Raw genomic sequence first — 14,703 nt, 5'->3', positions numbered from 1 at the left:
CTTTGTGCTACTTGTGTTTTCTTTTTTTTTAGTGGATGATAATGAAATGATACGTACGGGTAAACGCAGTGTAGGACGACCCCCCACTAGATGGAATGACGACCTGAAATGCGTTGCAGGAAATCAATGGATGTAGGTGGCTCAGGACCGTTCTTTATGGCAGTCTATGGGGAAGGCTTATGTCCGGCAATGGACAGATAGTGGCTGAATGATGAATGAAATGATAACCTTGCCCGCGTTATCAGTATACACTGGCAGGGCACCAGTCAGGGATGATAGGTGACGATGAAGTCGGATCAGTTCGTTCATCGCGATGATTTTAACAATAATTAATTTCGATAGTTTCCAGGGGGAATCATGTGGAATCGACCTGATAGACTATGTTGCTAGCAATGCGGATTAAAGTCCCCATTACTAGCAATTCTTCTCTCCTCACTCATATTTATGCCGTGTAACAGCTGTGCTTACAAGATTCCTTTTCGATTTGGAGGGTAGGGTATGATAGTGAAATTACTGGGTAGGGAAAATAATTGTAAATATTTAGTTCTTACGGATAGCAACGTATGAGTAACACCATACATATCACGGCGTATTAGGTGACAAATGTAAGTTCATAATATTTAGGAATATATAATTTTTCATTTGGACCATTGGCATGTTAATTACTCCAAGTAAAAATTCATGCTCATACGCTTGAACGTAAATAGTCGCTTACAGTACGGTTTCAAAGGAGTTTCCTCCTGCAAAGGTTCAGGCTATGGAGTGAGCTTCTTACCGACGTTTTCTCTAGATACTACTGTATGGGGTTCTTCAAAATAGATATGTTCATCCATAGGCTACAGTGATAGTTTACCATCAAACGGGCTGTACCTATGCTTGTTTACTATTTTTGTGCTATAAAAACAAAACTAGTATCTACTTATCTTAACCACTATTGCTGACTATACTAATGCGGTGGGGAAAGGGATTGTTAGCAATGGAGTTTGACAGCCCCATTGCTAGCAATATGCCTTATTAGGTGAACCTCTACGTGGTTCCCCCTGGAAACCATAGTGAACAATTCTTGTTGAATTCGTCACGATGGGCTAACTAACCTACTTCATCCTCACCTATCACTGGTGCCTATCGGTATACATATCATTCCATTATCATCCATTAAAAAAAAGACTATACTAATGCATTTTAATTTTTTATCCGATTTAATTTTCCATAATCGCAAACACCGTTAACACACTCTGTTCAACGACGGTTTCATAGATTGGTAAAATTTTCATTATCACTTTAAAAATATAATGACCACTACCTGCGATGACCGTTGATAGGGTAATTTTTTAATTCTAGCAATATTTATATATTTATTTAAACTTTATTTTGCACAGTGAAAGTCTATGTACATTTGGCGGACCTAACACCGGACAATGTTCTTTATCAGTCAATTATAATATTCATGTAAAGTCCTCAAGTTTTATATTAATCTATTTCTGTTTGTAGGAAATAATTCTTAGATAGAAAACAGCAGAAAATTGTATTACTTGATAAGATGGGCCGTCAAATTGTTTTGCTATTCCATCTTGTATAAAAACATAAATATAGGTACATCTAGAATAATCTATCCTTACTATTATTATAAATGTGAAAGTGAGTTTGTTTGTTACCTTACAACTCCGTAACTCTTTAAAGAATCATTATAAAATTCGGTACATATATACTATATGGAATGCAGAAGTATAAAAGCTTTTATTCCGGTTAGTAAACATATCGCGGTTACACGGACAAAGTCGCCGGGAATAGCTAGTAATATAATAAATAATAAAAGGAACAATTGTTTAAACAAAACAGGAATTGACTTATAAGAGATAAAGCCTTACAATATTGCTATTGTCCGGATACTTTTAACTTATCTAAATTGACAATACTATAATTATGTTGAATTCAAACGACTTGTTTATTTATTTCTAATCTACCTTAAAATATTATTCCACAAATTGGAAACATTTATTTGCGGCCCATCTGACGTTGTTAAATAAAATTTGACAAAGAAATAATAAGAAGCCAAAAGGTAATCACCGTGGCCTGTAATCTCATTACTGGGATGTTTGCGAAAAAATAAAAGAGCGTAATTATTTAAGAAACCAGGATACAAAGGGACTGTCCCGCCCTCCACCCGGTAGGTACCACCCCAGTGGAGTGCCGAAAGACGGGAGCAACCCCATTCTAATTATTTTTCCATGAAAACTTCCCCGTTAGGAATTTGTTTTGGTGAAAAATGAACGAAAGGTAATTATGGATATGACTTTAAGAATATTGGGTCACTCTAGGTTCTTTTTTTTTCATTCAGGTACACCAACTTTACGTGTATTATATGTATATTAAAAATATATATTTATATAAAATTTGATCTGATACAAATACCTATATTTAAAGTATAACTGACATACGAGGTCTGTCCGGAAAGTTCGTATAAAAGTGTTCTGGAATGCGAGAAAGAGGAGTGGGGAGGCCAGGTAAGCGCAGGACCCCTTCCTTATGTCCCTAACAATGCTTCAGTTCTGGTCTGACCGCCGTGCGGTGCGAACTGGCTTGTCACGCCATCTGTGAAGTTACCTCTTAACGAAACCCCGTCGGCATGGAGCCCGCTTCCGTTGAAGAGCAGCGCGTCGTAATCAAGTTTCTCTCGAAACTCGGCAAGAATGGCCGTGAAATTTTTGCCGATCTCAGAACAGTTTATGGGGATGATGCTGTGAAGGAACCAACCGTCCACAAGTGGCTAAAAAGATTCAGAGAGGGCCGAGAAAGCGTTCAAGATGACCCACGTTCAGGACGTCCTTCCACTTCACATTCCGACGAAAACGTGGAAAGAATTCGAACTTGTGTTAATGGGGACCGTCGTTTAACGGTCAAACAGGTGGCTGAAGAGCTTAATTTGGGCAAAACCGTGGTCCACGAAATTCTAAGAAACGAACTTCAAATGAAAAAAATTTGCGCCAAGATCGTTCCGTGAGTTTTTGAGTAAAAATTCCATTACGGTACCGAACACCCCCCTATTCGCCGGATTTGGCCCCGTGTGACTTCTTCTTGTTCCCAAAAACCAAATTGGTACTTCGGGGGCGGCATTTGGGGGACATAAATGAGATAAAAAAAGCTACGACGGGGCAGCTGAGAAACCTACAACCAGAGGACTTTCAAGGAGCCTTCTCACAGTGGAAACGGCGTTGGCACAAGTGCATTATGTCACAGGGGAGTACTTTGAAGGGGATAAAATTGATTTACCTGAATAATTGTAAAATAAAATTTTTAAAAAACTTTTATACGTACTTTCCGGACAAACCTCGTACTGTAACGACTAAGAATGACAAGCCAAAAAGTAGATATCCAATAAATGTGTATTGTATAAGGAAAATAGTTTGGAGCAAATAATAAAAAAAAGTATATATATATATATATAAGTTAACACTGACTCCCTACAATGTAATTGAAGTCGTCACTCCATCTAGTAGAATTTCGTCCTTCACTGCGTTTGCCCGTATGGGGTCGCCACTCAAGAACCTTTCTTCCCAATAACGTAATATGTTACTGCCGAGTTTTTAGACAAAACTTAAGGAATTTTATCTGAGCAAGTTATCATCCTCCTAATTTGTTTATTTGTCTGGTTAGCATACATTTCTTCAGATATCTAAAAATTTTATAACTTTATTTTTTATGTGTATATGTAAGTAAATATGTATTTTTATGTTTTTAAGACAGAATATTCATCGTTCATTCGATCAAACTCTTTATAATTACTCCTCTTCATCTAAAGGTTGCTTGGAAGAGACCGGTTTTAGCGATAAGATCCCCCATTGTTACATTCACTCACTGTGATAATTTCTTATAATTGTTAGTATCTATAACAAGTTTACTATTATAATCTTTTGGAGTAAACAATAAAGAGTATCTATCTATCTAGTGTTTTTATAAATAAATACTACCGTTACCGGATGGCATGTCTACACAAGTCGAACGTTAACAAGCTTGACTGTTATTAAAAAGTTTATATCCAACAAATACTTGTATTCATAATGTTGAGGTTTTCAAGACAAACTTCTAAGTTTATATACTGGCGATGTCGCAGAGGGGGTGGGCAGTAGGTACTTTAACTGGTTTTAGGACAAGCTGTTTTGAAATGAATTAGTTTTTTTTCATTTTTGCCATTGTTTAATGTAAGTAAGTGTTTTTTTTTTTTCAATTATAATCTCTATAATTGATTTAAACATTGAGAAGAAGATCATTCGAATTGTTTGTTAAAAACTTTTAACAAAAACAAAAGCAGATTTTAACTTTTAAATGAAGGAAGTTCTCAATTCAACTGTATTTTTTGTTCCATTTTTTCTTTTTGCAATTGGTCATATTTATTTAGGAGTAAACTCTTAGTAGTAAAAATGATCAAATAACTAACTGAATTCATGTACTTTATAAAAGATTAATTAAAAACCTATTGTATCTAAAAAGAATAAAAAAATCTTTTGACAGGACTCAAACCAATTATTCACTTTTACATGTCGCCAAGAAATAATAAAACAATATTATATAATGTTATGTACTGTACAGTGTTAAGTGAAGTGATGATTGACTAACAGATACGATGATGTACGGAGTAGGTGATGGAGTGATGGTAACGGATATACGTCTCTATGGCATACCTGGCGCTGGACGCTAACGGGTGGCAGGTGAGTTCAACTGTATTTATATTTTTTTTTTTATAGGAATATAATAGAAATAATCTTTATTCAAACAGATTTATTTAGAAGCTCTTTTAAATCGTCAATTTTATATAATTTTTTACATATCTATTTCTTTTAATGCGCCACCTACCTACTTATGCTTTAATTCCTTCTACCCAAAGGTTGTATGGAAGAGATTGCTTAGCAATAAGAATAATAAGTCGGTGCAATAAAGTGTTAAATAAATAAATAAATAAATAAATAAATAATAGTACAGTTGGGTTCAAGGTTGTTATCTGCTGACAAGAACCCACAAAAAACTTGATAGTTATCCTTTTAAAATTATTATGTACAAGACAATTTCACATTTGCATAGTACTCTGACTGTAATTAGATTTTTAGTTCCATTTATATGTATTATTAAATAGTAAATAAACATGCAAACATGAGCAGACCAATCCCTACAAGCAGCACCCGTCCACGAGTATGACGTTAGAGCCAACCATCATTGCACTGAGCCATATTTTAGGGAACTCACCGACCCGGCCCATCACGCCGCCTGATGAATATTCATAGAGTAGTAAATGTGCAATTTTTTTTAACATAAAACCTAATACCTGTTTATAATTTTGAAATCATTACCGTATGTTTATTTAGTCTTATATTATATGAATGGTAATTCATTACCATGTTTTTAAAGGAGTGTCCTACGTGTAAAACGGTATTTGTAAAATAATAAGAACCAAATATGACAATAAATTTGAATCTCCCATACTATACTAACACTAATACAGCGCGTCTGGGGGAAAGGCATTGTTAGTAATGGGGACTAATGCCCCCATTTTTAGCAAACTCTTTCAGGTCGACCTCCACGCGGTTACCCTTGGAAACCATTGTAACTAATACTTGTTGTATTTGTCACGATGGGCTAACTTACCTGCTTTCATGCTCACCTATCATCCCTCACTGGTGCCCCGCCAGTGTAAACCGATAGCGCAGGCGGGATTACCATTTCATTATCATGCATTAAAATAAAAAATACAGCGCGTCCAGCTGTCAAGTTATGGTAAATGAGAAGCACAAAATTTTCACTGAACATATCTATAGATATATGGAATCTTTAGTTAACTTTCATAAGGTCTAACTAATTATAAATCCAATAAAGTTATAAGATATCTAGGTACTTATAACTCAAATTTCTTACACCCACTTCTTTTATTTTGTACAAGTTTTATCTGAGGAAATATTTAAGTTATTCACTTGTCATTTTGTGTTTTATAAACCTTTTGTGTCGACTTGCCCGCCGTGAAACGAAGTTAGTGGGCAAAGCTACTTGATAGTGTCGCCACCTGCCGGAAGGTTGCGGAAACAGGCTTTATGTGCGGAAATGAGGCGGCCGACCGGACACAACAATTTTCACGGCGTCCGTCCGCTTTGTTGACTTATTTGATCGGGAAATAAACTTTATTTGGAGTTGGGGTGAAATAAGATGGCGGCGTCTTCTAAGTAAGATTCATTCTTGTTTACCATGAGATTCAAACATCAACCAAAGTTATTATTCTAAAAGGTACACCCAATAATATTTATATATTATTCGATGAAATTAATTTATGTATAATTATTTAAATTGATTGTCGGGATTTATACAAGAAATTAACATTTCGAAATTGGCTTATGAATTTATTTTTTTAATGCAACAATAATTAATAACTATCGCTTATTGACATGAATACCACCATGGATATCACAAAATACACTTACATATATATGATATACATATTACCCATCAGGTATTACTATTCCCTAGAACTATAGTACATATTATCTTCGTGTGGTCCTGGCATAGAATGGGTCATCTTCACTCCGTGGGTATCGTAAGAGGCGACAAAAGGAGCTCATGTTCAAGAGATGGGCAGCAGCGTCTCTCTTAAAACATCAAATCCTAACTGCGGTTGCCAACCAGCCCGCCAAGCGCGGCAGCTACTGGCAAAACCCCCCTTATGGAGGAGGGTTATGTTCAGCAGTGGACAGTTAACGGCTGATATGATGATGATGGTATTATATCTCCATATCCTGTAATTTCACCAAAGGGAGACTTTGTACAAAAGTCGATTGTTGAGTACCTCTGTCCCATTCGTGTTTCTACCGTGAAGCAGTTGTGTTTGCATGGCTGTGTTTCGGTTTGAAGGATGGGATATGGCGTGAAATTACAGGGTACAGACGAATAACATCTGAGTCTTCAGGAATGGCAACGCATGAGGGGTTTCATGGGCGAAACAGTATACTCTATTATGTCCATGGTACTGCTCATGTCTATAGGCGACGGTTACCATTTTCCATCAGGTGGACCGTCAGCTTGTTTGCCATTCTAAGTTGTATAAAAAAAAATCACTTTTATATTTCACCCTGTAATTTTTATTGTGGCTCTGGAGTCTTTATCATAATCCCAGACAGAAAACTTGACAATTGGTATAATTGCATTACATTTAGGTTTTTGTTAATGTCATTCTGATAGCAATATTCTACATAAATATTGTTTACTTTTTTCTATGGTTGATTGGCAGAAAATGTTAGTCCACCTTTTGTACTTTGAACAGTCAATACAGTTTTAAATTAATTAATTCTATAAAACATATAAATATATATATATATATAGCAGTCAGGCTTTGTAGCATGCAATTTTAAGGATATAATTATGATCAGACTAGAATTTATGTTGAAAATTGTCTCTGGGAGATTTAGAAGCTCTAAGTTTTAACTCAGAAGCTCGAGAAGTTTTAAACATAAAGATATATAAATATTTTGTCCGCGAACAAAAAGTGCCTCTTCTGCTTGGACCATAAACCATCACTTTCAAATAAACAACTTGCTTATTCTAATATATTCCCCGACAACAAACCACTCCAATCCAATTGTAATACCACACTTCGTTACACCTGAGACTTTTCATTTTACTGTCCACCTACCGTGAGCAATCCCCTTATTAGACACAAACATTATTTGATCTCTCTTCCTGACAAAATCAACTTTAAAACAATAGTCGTAGAGTGTTTAATTGTAAGAGTTGTAGATCTGGATAAACTGGTCGCGTTAGTCGATCATCAACTCGCTTGCTGCTTGCTTTGCCGCGTTAGTCTGAGTTTTGCCGCGTTGGACGCCTTGTGGAGCGGTAATGGGCGGGCAAATGATATTAACGCGCGTTGCTATGACAACCATCGATTTTGGGCTGATCGAGACTCGTTATATTTATATATGAAATGTATCTAGACTATATCTATAGTAAGTAATCTATAAGAAAAGTTACAAAAAGAACCACCAAAGTACAGGTGATGTCTATAATTGTGGTCAAATTACAAAGGTGTAAGGATATTTTTATATACCTATAGACATGAACAGGGTCATTGACATTACAAAATATACTCTATTTCATACGTTGCTTACATCTTTCCAGAGAGCTTACATATTATATTATAGCTTATATATATATGTAAGGCAGTTTAAGGAGACTACTAGGATATCATCATATGAGCAGTTGTTGTCCATTGCTAAACATACATCTCCTCCTTGGAGGTTTTGTCATTAGTGATAACTAAGGGAGAAGGCGGGTTGGCAACCGTAATTAGGCTTTGGCTTTTAAGTGAGATGCTGGACTCCATCCCTTGATTATACTAGTAATCAAGGGATGGAGACCAGCATCCCATAATATCATCTTATTACATAAAAAAAAATATTTTTGTACTCTTTAATTTCAAGTGTAACAAATTCTTTTAAATCCTCTCTGTAAATTATTCAAACCTATTTATAAACTTTGACATTTGAATCTATGATTTATAAATTGCTTATTGAAAAATTCTAAGAATTTTGAATCTGGATTGATAGACATGTTATATAGAAACTTTTATTTCTCGATGGACACACGAAACAGAGAGTTCCCGTATCCGGATCGGTACGTAGACTGTTATTTAATCCGGACCTATTGATCCGGCTCTCCGCGCGCCTCGCAAACTGCCTATTGATATACATAATATTATATAGGAACCCTGAATACACCTATTATAGATATATATTACTATCAGAATTGGCAAAGACATCGCGTAACATGAACATAAAAATACAAAAGAAAAATTGGAAAAGTATCTTATGTATGTAAGCATCGACTAAGTAATTAGGAAATATATTACCTTAAGCCTGAACATATGCCTTGAAAGTTTAAAGTAAACGTTATTTTATCTAGATAGTTTGTCGGATCTGAACATGGATTTTTAAAGGTTAAATTTTACTATTGATTAGGCTCGACTAGTCATGGTTACAAGCTGACTGCAAGATTTTGCCATGAAAGGATGCAAACAGACAGACGTTTATTTATAATATTAGTATATAAGTTCGCAAAAAGTGACGTCAATCGTGAACGCACCGATGAGTGACGAATTATTTTGTAGGTATATTACTCAAAATATTTGAATTTAGAACGTGAACTCACGTATCTACTAATTTGTTTAGCAATAAGTAGTTTTTTTATTGCGCAAAGAAAATCGGCAGCTAAAATTAAAATTAATAGGGGACCAATACGAGAGTAAATCCCATGTGTTATTAAAATAATTGTAAAAATCGGTTCAATATTAACGACGTAATCGAGTAATATTCATTCCACAAAAAATTTACCTAGATTGAGGATATTCTTTTACATTCGTTTTAAAATTGCCCATTTCTGTTAAATTCCTAAATCTGTGTTCTGTAAAGGGTTAAGCAACCCTTTCCCTTTCTAGTCAGCCATTATGAGCCGTGTGACGTGAATGCCTGCGCTCTCCTATTGTATTTTGTTTGGACTAGTCCGCGCCTGCGGCTTTTCGCGGATTTAGGACAATCGTTCTTTTTCTAAGGATAAATTATGAAACGCTTTTTGTAAATATTATTTGTATATCGTTTTCACTTATATTTTTTATAGATTTAAAAAAAAACTGACTTTTTATAACTTTAATAGAACGAGTACAATTTCTAAAAACCGCAATTTATTATTTATTTTTGTATGACGAAGGTGGCCAAAAATATATTCTCAGTCCGAATACAAATTAAATTCAGTATGACCTAATTTTATTGACTCTCAATTTAAATTAAAAGTACCTACATTAGATTAGTATCGAAAAATATTTACAATTTTGACAAAAACAAAATTAACTATAGGTAATATTACCAAAAAGTTTACTACAAAAGGGCATTCACTATCAACAAATAACTTTTGTAACATCAAGGGAAGTTAGTTTATTATTATAACACGGTTAATTCTCATATTCTGGTATTTATGGCGGGTACATGTACGAGTCTCCGTGTGGTCCCCGCATAGAATGGGCCCCTTTCTTTCCCATAAGTGTCGTGAGAGGCGACTAAGGGAACTTAATGGTGGGGGGATGGGCAGCAGCGTCACCAAAGCATCAGGAGTTCCACAACCTTTACATATTAGCAATTAATATCCGACTGCCATTTTATTCACACACGTTTTGCTATACGTGTTTCACCTCTAAACGAGGCATCTTTAGGCAAATTATTAGATTGCTGCTTGAAACCTAATTTTAACCGTTTGATACCAAAACTGTAAAACACAGTAAAAATGAGTTACAAATAATAAAGAAATCACTTTTGCTGTAGTTAAAAAAAACGCGAAACCTTTCTCTTCCGTTGGTGTCGCCTTATAAGGTTTTATTAGGGTACGTACTGGTGGCATCAAGGGGCAGGGGCGCGGGCCGCGACGCCGCGGGCCCGGGGCGCGGATATTTTCAAAATAATAATTAAGCGGATACATTTGTTATAGCGCACGCATATGTAATGCGTCCAAGATCTTTGTATACAGGCTGTTTAGTTAATGCGTTAAGTAAGTTATTAAATCTGAGGAATTCTAAATTTCTTGAGTTTTTTTTTATATATACTTAAAGAAGTTTTTTTTATGCACTTAGAACTTAGAATGGCAAACTACCTGACGGTCCACCTGATGGAATGTGATGACCGTCACCTACAGACATGAGCGGTACCATGGACATAACAGAGTATATTATTTCCTCCCATGATACTCTCCATGCGTTACCATTTAGAAGTAAAATCAATTGGACTGTATGTTTGCTTTGTACCTAAAATTTACTCCCACGTTAATTATTTTTTTTAACAAAAAAAAATTAATTTATGTTGGGTAATCATAAAATGATAGTTCCTTGTACTCGAGAGCTTTCTTTCTTACGTTAGTTTTCTGTCTTATACTGTGTATACCTGTAGGTATAACTATAGTGGATACACCAGTACCTCTACATCTTTATTTTATTTATTTATTCATTAGTTAAATACAAAAAATATACAACATGAGTACATTGGATTACGCACTGGGCGAATCTGTATCGCGGGAGTCCATAAGGCATTACCAAGACAATCTTTATAAATATACTAGTGATCCGCCCCAGCTTCGCACGTGTAGATAGAAAAATAACATTAGCATTTTATATTAGCTTTAATAGGTAAATTTTTGGTAACTTGAGTTACATTATTATAATTTTCATAGGGATTTTCTTTAATTTTACTGAAAATATTATGTAGCCCGTATTACTTGCTGATAACTTAGCTTTGTATATGTGAAAGAATGTTTAAAATTGGTTGATTAGTTTTTGCGTTTATCCTTTACAAATAAACAACAAAACATACAAAAAATCAAAACATTCCTTTTTATAGCATTTTATCACAGTATTCACTTTCTTTCAAACTGAGAATTTAGTATAAAAGAAAGACAAAACACCTTGACATTTTTATGAATAAGGGAGTAATATCCTAAACATTAAATCATAATTAGATAGGTCATATTACTAATTACTATGAATTTACTTAATCTATGTTACTTTCTGAAATTTTCATGTCACAAGAGTCACTGATGCGTAACCGATGACTCTAGTCTAAAAATAACAAACGGTTATATTATGGGATGACTGTTCACCATCAAGGTGGGGGGTGGAGGGAAGGATTGAATAATAGCCCCATAAAACGTCAATAGGAATCATAGTTTGAAATGATAGGTCCTGCTATTTCTTTTGAAATCATAAATAATCGACAATTAAAGATCAGCAGTTTTGTTGGCAGTTAATTCTCGTTTCTGGTCGCGAAGCTATCTAATCCCAAAGCTGGGCTTGAATACATCTATTAGGCAAGAGTTATATTTAACTTTAACCTACAGTAATACAACGAGTCCTTTCATAAATTTAGTTTTTTTTTTTTTTTTTCATGGATGGAAATGGAATAGCAACCCCGCCTCCACTACTGGTTTACGCTTCCGAAATACTACCAGTAAGGAATGTAATAATTATGGAAAAAACGAATTCATCATGATAGTTTCCTGATGAATCCGCGTAAGGGGACTTCAATTTAGTTTGCCTCATCATATTTACATTGTACCAACTTAGACGTACCAGTGTTGTGTTACCTGTGAGTGTATACAAAACACCCTGTATAGGTGCATCCTCCTAAGCGGTGAGGCAGCAATGCACAGGGTGCGTTCATTATCGGCGCGGCAGCTGCGCTCGTAGCCGCGGGCCGCGATTTGTGCGCGCACCGCCACGCCGCGACCCGCCGACGATATGGCTCTCCACTGTACACTTGAAACCAACTTAATAAATTAGTAAAAAAATAATATTAGTAATAATAATGTAATATTTTATTATATAATAATAATTAAGATTGTGTACCAATTTCAATAGTGGCAAAATCAGTTATTTTTTCTATATATAAAATTTTTATAAAACAAATTTGTAAGTATATTCTTTCAATAAAAAAGAATTATCCAAATTGATATACAACTGTCGGAGTAATAAGGTAACAAACATAAAAAAGCGAATTGAGCACCTCTTTTTTTTTTTTTTTAATCAATTGAAAGTAGCAGATCCACTTAATGGAAAGTAGTTCCTGCTGCCGGAGTGGTTGGACAGGTGGCGCATGGCCGTCAATGTTGACAAAACGGTCGCGCTACTTGTCCGCCGCAGTCGTACAGCACCGCCGCCGCCCTTAAGGCTCCTTAATAAGGAAATCGCGTGGGAGAGCACCGTGCGATACCTAGGGGTCGACATCGACCGGTCGTTGAGAATGGTGCCGCAGGTGTCGCGTGCCATAGCGCAGGCTCGCGCGGCGCGCGCCTTTCTCCGACCGGTGCTAACTTCCAGGTTGCCGTTACGGACGCGGGTCTCTATCTATAAGACCTACGTCCGTTCACGGTTAACATATGCCGCACCCGCTTGGTATGCACTGTGCTCTCCGACGCTTAGGCGCCGGCTGCAGGCCCAGCAAAACATCGCTCTCCGCTTGTGCACGGGAGCGGGCAGATACGTCCGTAACGACGTTATCGCCCGCGGCTTAGGGGTCCCAACGGTGGAGGAGTTCGTTGTCGACATGGCGAGCAAAATGTTCGCCCGTGCCGACAACGGACACCATCAACACTTAAGGGGCCTCGCGCCGCTGCATGCGCGTCCACCGGACGGCCGTCCCACGCCTAGGGACCTCCTGTGCACAGGCGAATAGTGATCGTGATTGCCTCGTCTACCAGTACGACGACTTACCTACCCTTTTCCCCATTTCCCTTCTTCTTTCTCATTCCCTCCTCTCGCCCGTTCCAAGTGTGTAATTATATCCCCCGCGTCCAAGCGGGGGGAGGGCCGACACACTTCTTGTGTCGACCCTTACTAACACAACTTATTTATTATTAACAACTATTATATATATCTGGGAGCGGGCGAGAGGGGAGAATTACAATTATTAAAAAACATTATATATTATAAAAAAAAAAAAATAACATTAAAAAAAAATATATATATATATATATATATACAAGAAGAAAGAAGAAGAGGCCACATCAAAGAAGACACCACGCCGGCATACACAGACCACCAGTGTATGCCGGCTCAAGAACCCAGTGACCCGGAGGTAGTTGCCTCCGGAGATGCAGCCGGGGTAAAGGGGTTTACCCCGAGACCCCTACCTCACCCGCCTACACTATTAAAGGCGGGCAAGAAGACCCGGATTGATTGATTGATTGGAAAGTAGTTACCGTCGTCTGTATCTATAGACGCATGATAAATAAAGCACCGCATACAGCACAGAGCACACTGTGCTCTGTGCTGTATGCGGTGCTATTTCTGAGAAACAAGATCTTATTCGTTTGTCCTTATAAAGTTATTTCTCGGTGCCTTAACGGATGAACTAATTCAATCAACGTACAACGTAGTCCTTACTAATGTCAAAAATATACCATATGAGAATATTTTTTAATTATAATCCTGCATTTGTCCCCCACAAATTTTAAAACCTACTAGCTGTACAGGCGTGACAGATATACAGGTACGTATAATTGAAACAATATATATTCAATAAAATCTATATATTTACATACATAGACGTATGTACATACATGCATATATATATATATATATATATATATAGCTATGTAAAGTAGTTCAAGGCGACTACTAGGACATCGTCATATTATCATATGAGCAGTTAACTGTCCATTGCTGAACATATATCTCCTTCTTGGGGGATTTGCCATTAGTTACCACACTTGGCTTACGTTAGTATTACCGTCGTCCATGCATGTCGTAGAATACATTGTGATAACCATGATGAAAACACACCACATGCAACCTATTATAATTTAAATTAAATATACTCCAATACTTTTGAAAGCAAGTGTACATACGATCCACAGTATGATAATGTTCGTCTTATTTTGATAAGCAATGTACTCCTGTTGTTATTTATTCTTTTCGTATTATATTCATATAATGCACTATGTACAATATGACTGTTGATGTGAACGGCTTCAATTATTGTATCTTATTTTTAAGCAACTTCCAAAAGAAAGGATGTTCTTAATTTGTCAGATTTGTTACGAAGCAAAATATATCTTATATTATGTAGATAGAGCATCAAGTATCAAAAAGGTATCAAAATTAAGTCAGCTAATTTTAAGTTTGACTAATTAATTTTT

The sequence above is a fragment of the Galleria mellonella genome, unplaced genomic scaffold (genome assembly GCF_026898425.1).
Source record: "Galleria mellonella isolate WM207_F2 unplaced genomic scaffold, CSIRO_AGI_GalMel_v1 utg133, whole genome shotgun sequence".
Taxonomy (NCBI): domain Eukaryota; kingdom Metazoa; phylum Arthropoda; class Insecta; order Lepidoptera; family Pyralidae; genus Galleria; species Galleria mellonella.
Note: the sequence above shows the minus strand (reverse complement) of the source record.